Source organism: Falco peregrinus, chromosome 5 (genome assembly GCF_023634155.1).
Source record: "Falco peregrinus isolate bFalPer1 chromosome 5, bFalPer1.pri, whole genome shotgun sequence".
NCBI classification, from domain to species: Eukaryota; Metazoa; Chordata; class Aves; order Falconiformes; family Falconidae; genus Falco; species Falco peregrinus.
Window position 1 is genome coordinate 39,257,850 of NC_073725.1, and position 10,042 is coordinate 39,267,891.

At 46.1% G+C, this 10,042-nt stretch overlaps 1 protein-coding gene across 5 annotated transcripts in view; it reads right to left on the minus strand.

The window, feature by feature from the left end:
- Positions 1–9,869, minus strand: part of ANKIB1 (ankyrin repeat and IBR domain containing 1) — a 92,138-nt gene extending 82,269 nt beyond the window's left edge. For 4 of the 5 annotated variants that reach the window (XM_055803645.1, XM_055803643.1, XM_055803644.1 and 1 more), the window contains exon 1: positions 9,731–9,869. The gene's annotated coding sequence lies outside the window, so the exon portion shown is untranslated. Of the gene's footprint in view, positions 1–9,465; positions 9,573–9,730 lie in introns of those variants that run through there. The other variant, XM_055803642.1, reaches the window with a different exon arrangement.
- Positions 9,870–10,042: the final 173 nt, after the last annotated feature.

The window sequence follows — 10,042 nt, forward strand, 5'->3', positions numbered from 1 at the left end:
TTTAAATATACTACATGAAGGAAAAAAGTCTGCCTCCATGAAACATATTTTAGTATCTGAAGTTAATCCAGAATTTGAAAATAAGCAATGGACCTTTTCTTTAATAAGTGTTTATTATCTCCCTACCTCTGATAATGACTCTTGAAAAAAAATGCCACACGTATTTAAGAATTTACTCCACGTTACTGAAAAATGGCCCAAATTTACAATAATTTCTTAAAGCTATATTTAGGAGGTATACAAGTGATTTACTTTCCTGCTTAATACAGAGAATAACCTACAACCAATTGATCTCTTCCATAGCAAAACAACTCTCTCTAGATTCTTTTGGTTTTCAAAGCTTATTGTCCTATTTCTACAAGTCAAGATTCTTAAACTGACTTGCATTGTATACAGTCTGGCAGATGATACAGAAATCGATCACTCTTTATTTTTTCCTCTAAATCATGCTTTGTTTCAGAATGCTGTAAGCGAGAGAGGGTTATGCATATGCCTTACAGACTATCAACTGTAAATATAGGAGAATTTCAGATCATTCTAGCAAATACCACAGTAACCTGGAAATGCCTAAATTGTATTTTTGACCACTGTCTTTATTATAAAGCAAGGACTAAATGGTTCAAAGCAGTTTAAAAATACTCCTTTGAAATGAACATACACCATTTGGCTACCACATAACAGTCCTTATTCCATGGAACTTGGTGACTGCAGTATTTCCAAAAGTCTCCTTGGGTTTATTTACTTGTATGCTTCTGGGGTGCCATTTTCACAATAAAAGTATATGTAAAAACAGTACAACTACTTTTTGTTGTTGTTATTTTTGTTGGGGAGAAAAGGAAAACTTAAGTGCAGCAAAGAGATATAGAGAAGTAGCAACCAATAACCAAGTTTCTACTTTCCGGAATGCTATGGGGGCAGACGACACCACGGAAGTTAAAATCATAGAATCCTTTAGGTTGAAAAGACCTTTAAGATTATTGAGTCCAACTGTTAACCCAGCACTGCCAAGTCCACCACTAAATCATGTCCCTAAATGCCACATCTACATGTCCTTTAAACATCTCCATGGATGGTAACCCAAGTATGTCCCTGGGCAGCCTGTTCCAATGCTTGACCACCCTTCCAGTGAAGAAATTTTTCATACTATCCAATCTAAACCTTCCTTGGTGCAACTTGAGGCCACTTCCTCTTGTCCTGTTGCTTGTTACATAGGAGAAGAGATTGACGCCTTGCTACAACCTCCTTTCAGGTAGCTGTAGAGAACAATAAGGTCCCCTGCTGAGCTTCCTTTTCTCCAGGCTAAGTAACCCCAGTTCCCTCATAAGCCTTGTGCTCCAGACCCTTCACCAGCTTTGTTGTCCTTCTCTGGACACGCTCCAGCACCTCAAGGTCTTTCTTGGTGTGAGGGGCCCAAAGCTGAACACAGTGTTCGAGGTGCGGCCTCACCAGTGCTGAGTACAGGGGGACAGTCACTTCCCCGGCCCTGCTGGCCTCACTGTTTCTGACACCAGCCAGGATGCTGCTGGCCCCCTTGGCCACCTGGGCACACTGCTGGCCCGTGTGCAGCCGGCACATGTCAACCAGCACCCCCAGGTCCTTTCCCACCAGGCACTTCCCAGCTGCTCTTCCCCAGCCTGTAGCGCTGTGTGGGGTTGTTGTGACCCAAGTGCAGGACCCGGCACTGAGCCTTGTTGAAGCTCCCACAATTGGCCTTGGCCCATTGGCCAGGCCTGCCCAGACCCCCCTGCAGAGCCTCCTGCCCTCCAGCAGATCAGCACTGCCCCCCAGCTTGGTGTCCTCTGCAGACTTACTGAGGGTGCACTTGATCCCCTCATCCAGATTGTCAATAAAGATATTAAACAAAAATGGCCCCAATACTGAGCTCTGGGGGACACCACTTGTGACCAGACACCAACTGGATGTAACTCCATCCACCACCACTCCTTGGGCTCAGCCATCCAGCCAGCTTTTTACCCAGCATGAAGTATGCCCGTCCAAGCCATGAGCAGCCAGTTTCTCCAGCAGAATGCTGTGGGAAACGGTGTCAAAGGCTTTACTAAAGTCTAGGTAGACAACATCCACAGCCTTCCCCTCATCCACTGGGGAGGTCACTTTGTCACAGAAGGAGATCAGGTCCATCAAGCAGGACCTGCCTTTCATAAACCCATGCTGCCTGGACCTGATCACCTGGTTGTCCTGTACATGACACATGACGGCACTCAGGATCATCTGCTCCATAACCTTCTCCAGCACCAAGGTCAGGCTGACAGGCCTGTAGTTCCCAGATTCTCCTTCCAGCCCTTCTTGTAAGTGGGAGTCACATTTGCTGACTTCCAGTCAACTGGGACCTCCCCAGTTAGCCAGAACTGCAGACAGATGATTGAACATGGCTTGGTGAACACTTCTGCCAGCTCCCTCGGTACCCTTGGTTGGATCCCATTTGGCCCCATAGACCTGCGCGTGCCTGTGTGGTGTAGCAGGTTACTGACCATTCCCCCTTGGATCATGGGGGCTTCATTCTGCTCCCCATCCCCATCTTTCAGCTCAGGGGGCTGGGTACCCCAAGAATAACTGGTCTTACTATTAAAGACTGAGGGAAAGAAGGTATTAAGTACCTCAGCCTTTTGAGGAAAAAGGTCCTTTGTCACTAAGTTTCCTCCCATATCCAATAAAGGATGGAGATGCTCCTTGGCCCTCCTTTTATTGCTAGTTATATTTATAGATTATTCATAAATTATTTTTATTGCCTTTTACAGCAGTAACCAGATTAAGTTCTAGTTGGGTTTTGGCCATTTAATTTTCTCCCCATAACCTCATGACATCCTTATAGTCCTCCAGAGTTGTTGCCTGCCCCTTCTTCCATAGGTCACCAACTCTCTTCCCCCCCCCCTCCCCCCTGTTCCAGCCAAAGCTCTCTGTTCACCCAGGCCAGTCTTCTTTCCTTCCAACTCATCTTTCGGCAAATGGGGACAGCCTGCTCCTGCACCTTTAAGATTTCCTTCTCGAAGAATGTCCAGCCATCCTGGACCCCTTGCCCTTCAGGACTGCCTCCCAAGGGACTCTGTCAACCAGGCCCCTAAACCTGCCCTCTGGAAGTCCAAAGTAGTAGTTCTGCTGACTCCCCTCCTTACTTCTCCAGGAACTGAAAGCTCTATCATTTCACTATGGCTGTGCCCAAGACAGCCTCCAGCCTTCACATCACCCACAAGTCGTGCTCTGCTCGTGAACCACAGGTCCAGTGGGGTGCCCTCCCTAGTTGGCTCCTCACCAGCTGTATCAGGCAGGTATCTTCCACACACTTCAGGAACCTCCTAGACCGTTTCCTCTCTACTGCACTGCATTTTCAGCAGACATCTGAAGTCCCCCACAAGAACAAGGGCTAGCAATTGTGAGACTTCCCCTAGCTCCTTAAAAAATTATTTCATCTGCCTCTTCATCCTGGTTCAGCGGTCTATAACAGACTCCCACCATGATATCTGTCTCATTGGCCTTCCCCAGTTAATACCCATAAACGCTCAACCCCATCATCACCATAGTCAAGCTCTAGACAATCAAAACACTAACATGAGGGGCTACCCACTGTCTCTCTCTCTTTGCCGATTCCTTCTAGATTTAGAGCCATCCATTGCAGCACTCCAGTTATGTGAGTCATCCCACCATTCTTCCATGATGGCAACTATATCCTAGTTTTCCTGCTGCACAATGGCTTCCAACTCCTCCTATTTATTGCCCATATGCATGCATTGGTGTAGATGCACTTCAGTTGGGCTATTGATCCTGCCATCTTTTTGAGCAGATAAGCCCTAATTTGCACGTGACCATCCTCAGGTGCTTCCACGGTTTCTAACACATCAATAACACTTGTGTCTTTGCCACGCCACATGGATCTGCATCCCCTACCTCCACTGTGACAGCAGTCCAAAGGCTCTCACTAGCACACTGTCCCTCAGTTATTGGCATGCCAGCCCCAGGCTTGTCTCTAGTGAGCCTGGTTTTATCCCTTTCTCCCTTCAAATCCAGTTTAAAACTCTCTCAATAACTCCTACTAACTCGGGTGCAAAGATCCTTTTCACCCTTTGATATAGGTGTACCCTGTCTGTTGCCAGTAGGCCTGGCATCCCGTAGACTGAGCCATGATCAAAAAGCCCCAAATTTTGCTTGTGGCAGCAGGCTCGGAGACAGGTATTGATCTGCTGGCTCTTCCTGCTTCTTCCCTCATCATTCACTGCAACTGGAAGGGTAGAGGGGAACACTACTTGTGCTTCTGATCTCTTAACCAGTCATCCCAAGGACCTGAAGTCTCTCTTGATTGCCCTTGGACATCTTGTTGCAACTTCATCCCTGCCTTCCTGAAAAATCAATAATGGATAATAATCTGAGGGCTGTACCAGGGTAGGAGGCTTTCTCTTCATATCTTTAACACTGGCCCCAGGGAGGCAGCAGACTTCCCTAAGAAGTGGGGTCCAGTCTGGACACTGGGCCTTCTGCTCCTTTCAAAAGGGAGTCTCCTACAACAATGACCTGTCTTTTTTTCTTTATGGGAGCAGTTTTGCTGCAGGGTATAGGCCAACTTAACACTGGTGACACCTCCAAGCTAGATACACCATCTTCCTCATTACTGTTCAGTTCCACTTGCAGAGCCTCAGACATATTGCACACAGGCACCTGGGAAGGTGGGGTAGTCACACAGGAGATGTGCCTGCTGCTGTGCCAGGCAGAAACTTGTTGCCATTGCCCCTATTCCTTAAGTCACTGTGTTCAGCTGGGCAGGGAGAGGTTAGGGAATCCTCCGTATCATGTGCCCTTTAAGTTTTTCAGGTATGTCAGAACAGTAAGCACAAACCACTGGGAAACTCCCTTAAGTAGGAAGAATCCCCAAGTAATTTAATAAAGTTTTCTCCAACATAGAAGCCTGCACATAAGAACCATTTTATATGTAATTAATGATACACTGCCTTAGTTCTCATGATGTAATATTTAAACTACACTAACTTATTGTCAAAGAATAACATTACCATACTGCAAGCTGTGTGCAAACATTCGTTCCTAGGTGCAAGTTTATACACCAACATAAAATTTACTTTTAGAGAATTCATTTTGGCCCTTCCTCTTCCTTATCAGAACAGAACCGAACAAGAAAGGTTCCAAGAGGAACTATACAGATAACACTGTCACGCAGCTGCTCCATAAAGCCATCTGAGCCAGGAAGGATCCCAGGCATTCAGCAGAGAAGACCTTCCAGTTCCCTGCAGTAATCCATTTACAACCTGTTACTGTATTTTTACTGCAATTATCCTTCAACAGTCAGAGTTCAGAATTTATGTGCTTTAAAACATAAATCAAAGCAAAACCACTACACGAAAATATCTCTTAAGCAACTCCAACAAAACCCCTCAAAGAAAATTCAAGGATACTAGCAGTACAACAAATTAGCTCTAGGTCAAAAGATGTGTTTGCCTTATCTAAAAACATGGCAATTCTTTTGTTTGGAAAACAGGAGACTTAAGGATACACATAAATGTGAACTTGAAATATTAACCTACATAATATATGAGATGATTGCACTTCTGAAAATTACTTTTTATTACTAAAAACAAGAATACAGAAAGAGGATCGGAGAAATAACAAGGACTCCTTCAGACCACCTCGACACATCAGTAGAAGAAAAACCCTGGCTGATTTTACACAAAGACTTCTTTAATTTCTTTGTATTTTCATAGTATAATTTAAGGTAATGTCAGACTAAAAAAAAAAGAAGCAGAAAGTAAGGACTATACTATTAAAGCATGGAGGGTGAAGGAAATTCAGAAAACAGTTAAAAAAACACAAAGCAACTAACTAGGATCTATCTTTCGCCAAGTGATTTTTGGACTAATAAACTGAAGATATCCTGCTGTTGCTACATTTACTTGTACAGCACGCCGAGCATTTTTTGAGATGAGGAGATAAATGAATGCACATATACATAAAAAAACATGAATTAAGAGTTTCTGCAACGCAAAACATACTATTTCACTGACACTAAAGAAGACAATCTATTATTCCTTAGGGCAAAATCACAGAATGGCTTGGGTTGGAAGGGACCTTTAAAGATCATCATGTCCAACCCTCCTTCCACAGGCAAAGACATCTTTCAGTACATCAGGTTCCTCAAAGCCCTGTCCAGCCTCACCTTGAACACTTCTAATCATGGGGCACCTAAAACCTCTCTGGGCAACCTGTTCCAGTGTCTCACTGCCCTCATCATAAAAAAGGTCTTCCTTATGTCCAATCCAAATCCACCCTCTTGCAGTTTAAAACCATTGCCCCTTGCCCTGTCACTACAGGCCTTGGTAAAAACTCTCTCTCCGCCCTTCTCATAAAGCCCCTGTTAAATACTGAAAGGCTGCTGCAACAAGGTCTCCCTGGAGCCTTTTCTGCTCCAGGCTGAGCCACCCCAACTCTCTCAGCCTTTCTCCAACAGGTCCACATCTTTCTTACGTTTGGGGCTCCAGAGCTGGACACAGAGCAGAGGCGAGAACTGTCCCCCTTGACAAGCTGGCCATTCTTCTTTCTACATAGCCCAGGATATGGTTGGCTTTCTGAGCTGCAAGAGCACGTTACCCACTCATGTCCAATTTTTCATCCACCAGTATCCTCAAATCCTTCTTCGCAAGGCTGTTCTCAATCCATTCATCTCCCAGTCTGTAATGACACTAAGACTGCCTCAGCCCAGGTGGAGGACCTCATGCTTAGCTTTGCAAAACGGCAAGTGAAAACTATTTTTACTAGTTCCACTTTAAATCTGGAAGACATTTAGTGGTTCTGAAGAAAACTAGCAGGTTTTAAACGTCACAGACTTCTCTGGCTTGAATTTTTAATGTAATGTAATCTTGCATGAAATATCCTTTACCCCTAAAATTTATACATGTGCGATTTCAATAACACTCCACAGAAAAGCATGCAGCATTGGGAGGAGAGAGGGAAAACAGTAAGTTTCTTGTCTGATGATGATGGTGTTGAAAACACAACTGCCTCTGTCTTTTTGAACATTTCAGAATTTCCACAGGGTTGCTCTTCAAGCAAAACAGATCTCTCTTTGCTATGTATCATTACCAACTATGGAACTACAGTAATGTGATTGGAAACATAAACTAGTTCAGCACATATATTTGTAACCTCCAGCTTCACTATTTTCTTACTGGCATGAGTAACCTTAGCAAAGGCTACAAAACTTCAACAGTGATAACTGCAGAGAACAACTTTAAGTTTTCAGATTCCAAGGTGAAGTTAATTAAGTAGCCAGGTAACAGTAACTACATGACATCTAAACAGCAAAGCTAAAACCAAAAAAACCCCAACCAAACAAAAGAATCAACCCAAAATCACAAATAAAAAACCAAAACAAGAACTAAAAAAACACAAACAAGCTAAAAAAACCCCACCCCACTAAAAAAAAAAAAATCACCACAAACCCTGCTAGACAAACTAGTTAATAATTAATAAACAAAGCTCTATTACTGAAATAAAAAGCAATGTAGTGGTAATCAATTACAGCAGAGGTGTCACAGACCAGTGGGTGAGAAACTGCTGAGGACAGATTAAATCAGCTGTTGGGTTAACAAGGTCTTACATAGTTTTCTAAAACCATTTCTTTATAGTTGCTCCATTAAACAAAAGCTGACAGCTGGAGAAGACACTCCCTTTTTAATGTATGTGTTTAGTTTCCTTTAATTTCCTGGAGCGTATATGCCTGATATAACAAGCAGGTATGTGTAAACTTACATACAATATAAAACTAAGTCTAGGAAACTCAGTGTTTCTTTCAAAGAGGCCTAATCATGTACATATATGTACATACCTAGTGCAACCTAGATGTGTATGGCACAAGTTAAAATTAAAGGGAATGCATAAAACTTACTTGCTTAATTTTTCTATTTTGATTACTGATGCTATTATTATACCAGTGCCGCTGTTGTTCTTTTGGTTGTTTTTTTTTTTAATTTTCATTCACAATATTCTCCTGATGCATATATTTAAATATATATATATATATAAATATGTTGGCACCACCAACATAATTTAGTTTTTTTAGTAGATTTCTAGGAATATTTTTATTCAGGAACAATATATTGCACTGTTAAAGTATTTTATTCTTCTGTTTAAGGACAAAATTTGTTAGAGAAGGAATTTGCTTGAATACAGGACCACAGAAAGTCTTGGAATTAAAGTTTCCAGAAGCCTCTTCTGTAAATTGGTCTCTTATTTGTAAGGACTGTCATTTTACCTTTTGCACGTCCCAGGGCAGGGGGGGGCGGGGAAGTTGCTATAAATTCTACTACTTCACTTCTGTGTTGGCACCTCAAATAAATAAGCCACATGTTCTCAGAAGTTGAAAAATGCTGTTGTGTCCCATCTAACTAAAGCCTTCCCCCCCCCCAAGGAAGACGAGTATTTTTTCCTGTACTCAAGATAGATTTAAGAGAAATTAATCCACCAAGCTTCATAGTGAAAATCAAAGAGATGAAAGTAAGAATAAAACATGTAAGGAAGACACAATCTCTTTCCTTGCTAACCTCCACAGCTAATAATTCTCTCAAAAGCAGTCTCTTTAGGGAACACGCTTAAATTACAGTACACCTACTGATGTTACATCTACAACTAAACCTCTTTTTCTGAAACTTGTAAGCACAGAAATGCACTCAAAGAAGAAAGCACAATCAACAATGGTTAGTAATGGGGGGGAGGGGGGGGGAGACAATTTAAGCTGTGGTATTAGTGCCTTACTCTGCAGAGCCTGTTTTTGTGACTCCACGTTTCGTCTGCATACCGTCTGAACTGTAAATAAAAGGCAGACTGAGCAATCGTGAATTGTCAAGGTTCTTAATGTTCAAAAGTAGCCGAAAATGCCAGTACGTGTTTAGACATGCCTGGAGAGTGACGCTGCTACTTAAATAAAACTGTTACAGTATCAAGATTCAAATTTTACTCAGAAAATCAAAATGAAAATTAGGATACGAGCTCGCGAGCATCCGGTTTCTCTCAGGACAGACGGCTCCGGACGGCGTCACCCAGCCCGGGAGCCAGGCTCCGTCGCCACGGCCCCCCAGCAGCAGCAGCACATGCTCCCGCTCCGGCCGCTCGCACTTTTTCCCTTCTGCCTTCAAGGCAGCATTCCCAGGCTACCGACACGGCGGGCAGGAGCCGGCTGAAGCCACGACATCGGGCAGCTCCAAACTTTCCACCGCCGCCGGCCGAGGGAGCCCCGCCGCCCCGGGGCTGCCGCTGCCGAGCGCCCCGCACCCGGCCGGCTTGCGGGCGAGACACCGGGACGGCGGCGGCCTCTCCCCCCCGTAAACAAGCCAGCCCGGCGGCCGCCGCCTCCCACCATTACGCTTCCCCACAGCCCGCCGCCCACCGGGGCCCGCGCTGCCGAGGGCCGGCCCGACACAGGCAGCCAGCCTCGATAACCTGCTGCGTGTTTACCTCCGCTCGCCGGCGCTAACGCTGCTCTCGCCTCCCCTGCTCCGCTCCGCTCCCCCAGCCTGGCGACGGCGCCGAGGAGCTCCCGGAGCCGCCTCCCGGCCCGCCCCACCCGCGATGCGAGCGGCTGCCGACGCCCAGATGTGCAAAGCCCCCCGGCTGCGCCCGCGGCCCGATTCCTCCGGCCTCGCCCCTCACAGCCCCGCGGACCCCGCCCGAGCCTCCGCGGGCGGCGCCGGGATCGCTGCCAGCGCTGCGGGGTACTCACCGGCTCCTCACAGGGGCTCTCCTCGGCCCTTCCCGGCGCCTCCGCGCCCGCCGCCCAGCGCCTCCATTTGCTCAGCGGCTGCTCCCCTCCGCTTCTCCCGCGCCTCGCTCCTGATACGGCGCCCTCTGGAGTGCCCGCTCCGCCGGGGCTCCGGCCCGCGGGCAGCCAGGGCCGTCACTCAGCGGCTGAAGCGGTGGGGAGTGCCCGCCCGGCGGCGACGCTCCCTCCGCGCAGGCAGGGCGCTGCGGCTGCCGCTGTGTCGCTGCTCCTTTGTTCGGCGGCGGCTCCTGGCGGCGTGGCGGCGCTGACAGC